Consider the following 8,549-nt stretch of genomic DNA (forward strand, 5'->3'; position numbering starts at 1 on the left):
CAGTAAGGTGTCAAAGTGGAGTGACTGTAGGAAAATACAAGACGACTTAGACAAAATTTAAAGTTGGTGTGTTGAATGACAGCTAGCCCTAAATGTGGAAAAAATGTAAGTTAATGTGGATGAGTAGGAAGAACAAGCCTGTAATGTTCAGATACAGTATTCCTACTGTCCAGCTTGACTCAGTCAAGTCATTTAAATATCTGGGCGTAATGTTGCAAAGCGATATGAGATGGAATGAGCATGTGGAAACTGTGGTAGGGAAGGCAAATGGTCGACTTTGATTTTTTAGGAGAATTTTAGGAAAGAGTGCTTCATCTGTAAAGGAGAGTGCATAAAGGATGGTGGTGTGACCTATTCTTGAGTACTGCTCAAGTGTTTGGGATCTGTACCAGGTCGGATTGAAGGAATACATGAAAGCAGCTCAGAAGAGGGCTGCTAGATTTGTTACCGGTAGGTTAAAACAAAACTTAAATGTTTTGGAGATGCTTCTGGAACTCAAATGGGAATCTCTGGAGGGAAGGCAGCATTATTTTTGGGAAACACTATTCAGAAAATGTAGAAAACTGTCATTTGAAGCTGACTGCCAAACAATTCTGCTCCTGCCAACAAAGTGTTTCAAATTGTTTACTTCAAGCGCAGTTCCGACCCAGATGCCCTGTAGCGTGCATTCTACTGACCGACACCATTGCTATTTGCAACTTGAATGGTGTCGAGCAAAAGCTCTTTGGAGGGGAGTGTGGAGGTTTGGTGTGTTATTTGATAAAGCTGGTTCTGCCTCGTTGCCAGCGATGGCCGTGTGGTGGTTAGGAGGAGGCCAGTGCTAGACACAGTGGTCCTACACCTGGAGTTATGGTATGAGATGCTATATTGAATGATAGCAAGAGGACTCTCGTGTTTGTCTCATGCACCCTGGCTGCAAATTTATACGTCAGTCTGGGGATTCGACCAGGTGTGCTGCCATTCATGAACAGCATTCCAAGGGGCTGTTTTCCAGCAGGATAACGCTCGCACACGCATTGCTGTTGCAACCCAACATGCTCTACAGTGTGTCGACATATTGTCTTGACTTGTTCGATCACGAGATCTGTCTTCAATCGAGAACATATGAGACATCATTAGACGACAATTGCAGCGTCATCCACAACCAATATTAACCGCCCCTATATTGATCGACCAAGTGCGACAGGCGCGGAACACTATCCCACGAAACTGACTTTCGGCACCTGTACTACATAATGCATACACGTTTGCATGCTTGCATTCATCATTCCGGCTGTAATTGGAATTCTTGCACTGACAGGCCCGACCGCATGATAGGTGTTACCAAATACAATAATACAATGGCGTTCCTGCCATGTGTTTTCTCGGCAACAGACGGTTTCCAGCGACATGCAGTGACTGTAACTCTTGCACTGATTAGCCCATCCGCATGTCATGTGTCACTGAATACAATAATTTCATAAACCTGAAAATGAGATGTTAAAATCCCGAAACCTGTTGTGGTTGGAATAAATAATTTGTACAACTGACGCGAATCTCTCTAAATTAATTACCTGTGCCGACTCTGTTCTATTAGACAACGCTGACCCAGTTTCATGGAATCATTTGCGTAACTTAAGAGACTGACACACCACGTTTTTCAGTCCCATTACTGACATCAAATTTCGTAACATAACCTACTTCAACTGATGGCGTGTTTTGGATTTGCTCATCGTGACTAGTGTGCTGTTTTTAATATGTATGTTGTATTCTGTTCTGTACGTCAAGTGGTGTACTTTAATTGTGTGTACACGTGCATTTTATTACACTGTATTATTTGTGGGCACATACAGGTATAGTGCCACATCAAATGACGCCACACACACTAAATGTAACAACACAACAAACTGTCCGCAGCTCGTGGTCGTGCGGTAGCGTTCTCGCTTCCCGCGCCCGGGTTCGATTCCCGGCGGGGTCAGGGATTTTCTCTGCCTCGTGATGACTGGGTGTTGTGTGCTGTCCTTAGGTTAGTTGGGTTTAAGTAGTTGTAAGTTCTATGGGACTGATGACCATAGATGTTAAGTCCCATAGTGTGCTCAGAGCCATTTGAACCACAACAAAATACAGTTTCTTTTATGGAAATATTATTTGAAGGTTTAATGCCTGCAGTGCGAAACACACAAATAGCAGTGTGAAGCACTGCACTAGCTCGCGTGTTAACAAAATATCTCAGGTTCTTCTTGCATTGTAATTTCATTGAAATTATTGCTTCTTTAATGTCATGGGTTCCCGCAGAGAAATATTGTGTGGCATGGTTACCATTGATCATTTCGGAGTAAGTTAATTTCTGTGAATTTATGTGGCTGAGATAAAAGACAGCCGTTATGCGGCAACCACAAGGATTTAATGAATCTTAGCAAATAAATTAATATAATAAATTAAATAATATAATTAAAATGCGAAATTTGTAAGCTATTTCCTCGGCTCTGTGCCGTTTAATACTGACAAAATTCAAATAAGACGTTACGGCCTCGTAAATGGCCGACGACAATCAATCATAGGCTCGCATTGTATTGCGCGATCTGATACTCTGAAAAAAAAGTTATTACTTTCCTAACATGTAGGGATGCTAAGGATACACAAGTAAAGGTTTTAAGAGCAAGTACACACATATATTTAACCAAAAGGGAACGTAAATACACTTACAATGTATTTCACATCTGCCCTCGTCCAAGATCAAGACCAGAGTAAGTAATTGTATCAAAACACTGGACTGTTTCACAGTTGTTAATATTTTTAACATAGAACGAAGAATAATAAATCGATATTGTATTTAAATACAATAACGTTGAATGATAATGTTTTTCCGTCATTTTTACGTACGTCTTTCACGAATCACAAAAGTCTTAATGCACTGCACTGTTCGTAATTCCATATGAATAAATATTGTTCTCCTCAGGGCAACCAGTGCATTAGGTTATTACTTACATGTAGTTTTGACGGGACATTCTTGAAAATAGGGGGTACCTTACAGGTTCACAACCTCAAATGCTGCATGCCTTTAAAAAGACCACCATCTTAAAACGCAATTGAAACTAGGTTTATGTAATATTACTCATATTCTCTTAAGTAGTTTGTAATAGAAAACCTTTTATGCTTCAAAAAAATAATAAATCCTTTCAACACTCTGCTCCTTTGTACTTAAGGAATTTTCACCTATCTGAGATCTCTAGCCATTTTATTTCACGACATGGGCAGCCCTTTGAACGCTTATACCCTTTCAGGAAGAGCTGAGTGTATCAAGAGTGATGCTCATGGGAGGTGAATAGTTAACCAAAACTGCCAGGTAATCACCAAAACGATCTAGATACATTTCACATAAATTTTCTCAGCATGTTATAGTCTTAGGTGGAGATTTCAATTTACCAGATATAGACTGCGACACTCAGATGTTTAGGACGGGTGGTAGGGACAGAGCATCGAGTGACATTATACTGAGTGCACTATCCGAAAATTACCTCGAGCAATTAAACAGAGAACCGACTCGTGGAGATAACATCTTGGACCTACTGATAACAAACAGACCCGAACTTTTCGACTCTGTATGTGCAGAACAGGGAATAATAGAAGGCAGATTTCAGACTACCTAACAGATCAAAACGAAAATTTCTGTTCCGACACTGACAATGTTGAGTGTTTATGGAAAAAGTTAAAGGCAATCGTAAAATGCGTTTTAGACAGGCACGTGCCGAGTAAAACTGTGAGGGACGGGAAAAACCCACCGTGGTACAACAACAAAGTTAGGAAACTACTGCGAAAGCAAAGAGAGCTTCACTCCAAGTTTAAACGCAGCCAAAACCTCTCAGACAAACAGAAGCTAAACGATGTCAAAGTTAGCGTAAGGAGGGCTATGCGTGAAGCGTTCAGTGAATTCGAAAGTAAAATTCTATGTACCGACTTGACAGAAAATCCTAGGAAGTTCTGGTCTTACGTTAAATCAGTAAGTGACTCGAAACAGCATATCCAGACACTCCGGGATGATGATGGCATTGAAACAGAGGATGACACGCGTAAAGCTGAAATACTAAACACCTTTTTCCAAAGCTGTTTCACAGAGGAAGACCGCACTGCAGTTCCTTCTCTAAATCCTCGCACAAACGATAAAATGGCTGACATCGAAATAAGTGTCCAAGGAATAGAAAAGCAACTGGAATCACTCAATAGAGGAAAGTCCACTGGACCTGACGGGATACCAATTCGATTCTACACAGAGTACGCGAAAGAACTTGCCCCCCTTCTAACAGCCGTGTACCGCAAGTCTCTAGAGGAACGGAGGGTTCCAAATGATTGGAAAGGAGCACAGGTAGTCCCAGTCTTCAAGAAGGGTCGTCGAGCAGATGCGCAACACTATACACCTATATCTCTGACGTCGATCTGTTGTAGAATTTTAGAACATGTTTTTTGCTCGAGTATCATGTCGTTTTTGGAAACCCAGAATCTACTATGTAGGAATCAACATGGATTCCGGAAACAGCGATCGTGTGAGACCCAACTCGCTTTATTTGTTCATGAGACCCAGAAAATATTAGATACAGGCTCCCAGGTAGATGCTATTTTTCTTGACTTCCGGAAGGCGTTCGATACAGTTCCGCACTGTCGCCTGATAAACAAAGTAAGAGCCTACGGAATATCAGACCAGCTGTGTGGCTGGATTGAAGAGTTTTTAGCAAACAGAACACAGCATGTTGATATCAATGGAGAGACGTCTACAGACGTTAAAGTAACCTCTGGCGTGCCACAGGGGAGTGTTATGGGACCATTGCTTTTCACAGTATATATAAATGACCTAGTAGATAGTGTCGGAAGTTCCATGCAGCTTTCCGTGGATGATGCTGTAGTATACAGAGGAGTTGCAGCATTAGAAAATTGTAGCGAAATGCAGGGAGATCTGCAGCGGATAGGCACTTGGTGCAGGGAGTGGCAACTGTCCCTTAACATAGACAAATGTAATGTATTGCAAATACATAGAAAGAAGGATCCTTTATTGTATGATTATATGATAGCGGAACAAACACTGGTAGCAGTTACTTCTGTAAAATATCTGGGAGTATGCGTGCGGAACGATTTGAAGTGGAATGATCATATAAAATTAATTTTTGGTAAGTCGGGTACCAGGTTGAGATTCGTTGGGAGAGTGCTTAGAAAATGTAGTCCATCAACAAAGGAGGTGGCTTACAAAACACTCGTTCGACCTATACTTGAGTATTGCTCATCAGTGTGGGATCCGTACCAGATCGGTTTGACGGAGGAGATAGAGAAGATCCAAAGAAGAGCGGCGCGTTTCGTCACAGGGTTATTTGGTAACCGTGATAGCGTTACGGAGATGTTTAATAAACTCAAGTGGCAGACTCTGCAAGAGAGGCGCTCTGCATCGCGGTGTAGCTTGCTCGCCAGGTTTCGAGAGGGTGCGTTTCTGGATGAGGTATCGAATATATTTCTTCCCCCTACTTATACCGCCCGAGGAGATCACGAATGTAAAATTAGAGAGATTAGAGCGCGCACGGAGGCTTTCAGACAGTCGTTCTTCCCGCGAACCATACGCGACTGGAACAGGAAATGAAGGTAATGACAGTGGCACGTAAAGTGCCCTCCGCCACACACCGCTGGGTGGCTTGCGGAGTGTAAATGTAGATGTAGACTAGGCAGCAGTGCAGGTTGTTTACGAGTAGTGCACACTTCGTATTTGCTTTGAGAGGCCGAGATCAACGTGTAATAAAAGATCTAACAGCGTTCCCAAGAGGGCAGGTTGTGGGCGCCCGATTAGCTGGAGCATTAGTAACCAAGACGGCCAACTTATCGAATATTTCAAGAGTAACTGTTTCAACAGTCATGATAGCCTACGCAAGATATCATTCTTTAAACGTAATAGTGGGTGCAAATCAAAACTAAATGACAGAGATAGTCATACGCTAACACGAATTGCGTCAAAACAACACAAAACTACGGTGGCTAAAGTGACTGCAGAGCTCAATAGCCATCTTAGAGACCCCGTATCTATCGACGCTGTCCGCCGAGAACTCCATTAAGCGAATATTTATGGACGAGCTGCTATACCGAAACCATTAGTGACGACAACCAACGCAAAGAAGCATAAAACACGGTGCCAGGAGCATAAATCCTGGACGGCTGATCAGTGGAAACACGTCATATGGTCCGACGAGTCAACGTTTTCGTTATTTCCAACATCGGGCCAGGTTTACGTCTGGAGAACGTCAAAAGAAGACTACAATCCTGATTGCTTTATTAAAGCGGGTTATCATGGAGGTGGAAGTGTGATGGTGTGGACAGCTGTATCATGGTATTCTGCTGGTCCAATCATTACTCTCAAAAGCCGCGTTACAGCCAACGATTATGCGAACATTTTACGTGATCAGGTGCGCCCCATGATTCAAATGTTGTTCCGCAACAATGATGCCATGGCAGCTGCAGGTGGTTGCTCACGCCGGTACCAGTGATGTGTGTCACATTGGATCAGAAGAGATTCTCTCTGGTTTCGAGCGGCTAACAGAATAGGTAAAGGCTGCCAGTCTTGCTTGCTAGATGAAGGCAGAGCTGACCATTTGCAGCATAGTCGACAGGACCGACGGCGGACTTCTGGTACAGAGCCGAGTGGAAGGTCTGAATCAAAGGTTCAGACGGTTCTTCGACCGTGTAGGCCCAGATTCCTCGACTTGCGCCAAAGGGTGGTTGGGTTTCGGGTTCCGCTGAATAGGTCAGGTGTCCACTATACGCAGGAGGCGGCTACACGGGTAGCAGGGGCTGTGTGGCGTGGAATGGGCATTTTTTAGGTTAGAGCGTCTCGGGAAAACACGAAGGGCTTCAGTCACAAAGGATGCAGGCCGAACAAAGGAAGAACGTAGATGCAGGAACTATCGTATAACAGTTGTAAATTGTCGTAGTTGTGTTGGGAAAGTACCAGAGCTCCAAGCGCTAATAGAAAGCACTGATGCTCAAATCGTTATAGGTACTGAAAGCTGGCTAAAGCCGGATATAAGCTCATCCGAAATTTTTGCGAAGAACCTAATGGTGTTCCGAAAGATAGGCTAGATACGCCTTGCCGGTGGCGTGTTTGTTGATGTTAGGAGTAGTTTATCTTGTTGCGAAATTGAAGAAGATATTTCCTGTGAGTTATTACGGCCAGAGGTCATTGTTGGCAACTGGAATAAAATAATAATTGAATCCTATTACCGACCTTCCAATTCAGATATACAGTTGGTGACTTTAATTTACCCTCGATATGTTGGCGAAAATACACGTTTAATTCCGGAGGCACGCATAAAACATCATCCGAAATTGTGCTAAGCGCGTTCTCCGAAAATTATGTCGAGCAGTTAGTTCATGAGCAAACGCGAATAGTAAATGGTTGTGAAAACAAACTTGACCTCTAAGCAACAAATAGTCGTGCGTTAATAACGAGCATCAAAACGGATTCAGGGTTGTCGTAGCGAGACTAAATATTGTAACCCCCAAATCCTCCAAAAACAAACGAAAAATATACCTACTCAAGAAAGCAGATAAAAATTCACTTGACGCCTTCCTGAGAGACCATCTCCACTCCTGCCAAATTAATAAGTGTAGACCAGATGTGGCTTGAATTCAAAGAAATAGTATCGGCAGAAATTGAGAGATTTATACCAAATAAATTAACAAACGACGGAGCTGATCCTCCTTGGTACACGAAACGGGACAGAACACTGTTGCAGAAATAACGAAACAAACATGCCAAATTTAAACAGACGCAAAATCCCCAAGATTGGCGATCTTTTACAGAAGCTCAAAATTTAGCGCCGACTTCAATGCGAGATGTTTATAACGGTTTCCGCAACGAAACTTCGTCTCGAAACCTGGCAGAAAATCCAAAGAGATTTTGGTCGTATGTGAACTATGTTAGCGGCAAGAAACAATCAATGCCTTCTCTGCACGATAGCAATGGAGATACTATCGAAGACAGTACTGCCAAAGCAGAGTTACTAAACACAGCCTTCCCCAATGCCTTCACAAAAGAACACGAAGTAAATATTCCAGAATTCGAATGCAGAACAGCTGCGAACATGAGTAACGTAGAAGTAAATATCCTCAGAGTAGGGAAGCAACTTATATCACTTAATAAAAGCAAGTCTTCTGGTCCAGACTGTTTACCAATTAGGTTCCTGTCAGAGTGTGCTGATGCATTAGCTCCATACTTAACAATCATATACAACCATTCGTTCGACGAAAGATCCGTACCCAAAGACTGGAAAGTTGCACAGGTCACACCAATTTTCAAGAAAGGTAGTAGGAGTAATCCATTTATTTACCGGCCCAGATCATTAACGTCAATATGCAGCAGGATTTTGGAACATATATTGTGTTCGAACATTATGAATTACCTCGAAGAAAACGGTCTATTGACACACAGTCAACATGGGTTTAGAAAACATAGTTCTTGTGAAACAGAATTAGCTCTTTATTCGCATGAAGCGTTGGGTGCTATTGACAAGGTATTTCAGATCGATTCCGTATTTCTGGAT

Source organism: Schistocerca americana, chromosome 1 (assembly GCF_021461395.2).
Source record: "Schistocerca americana isolate TAMUIC-IGC-003095 chromosome 1, iqSchAmer2.1, whole genome shotgun sequence".
NCBI classification, from domain to species: domain Eukaryota; kingdom Metazoa; phylum Arthropoda; class Insecta; order Orthoptera; family Acrididae; genus Schistocerca; species Schistocerca americana.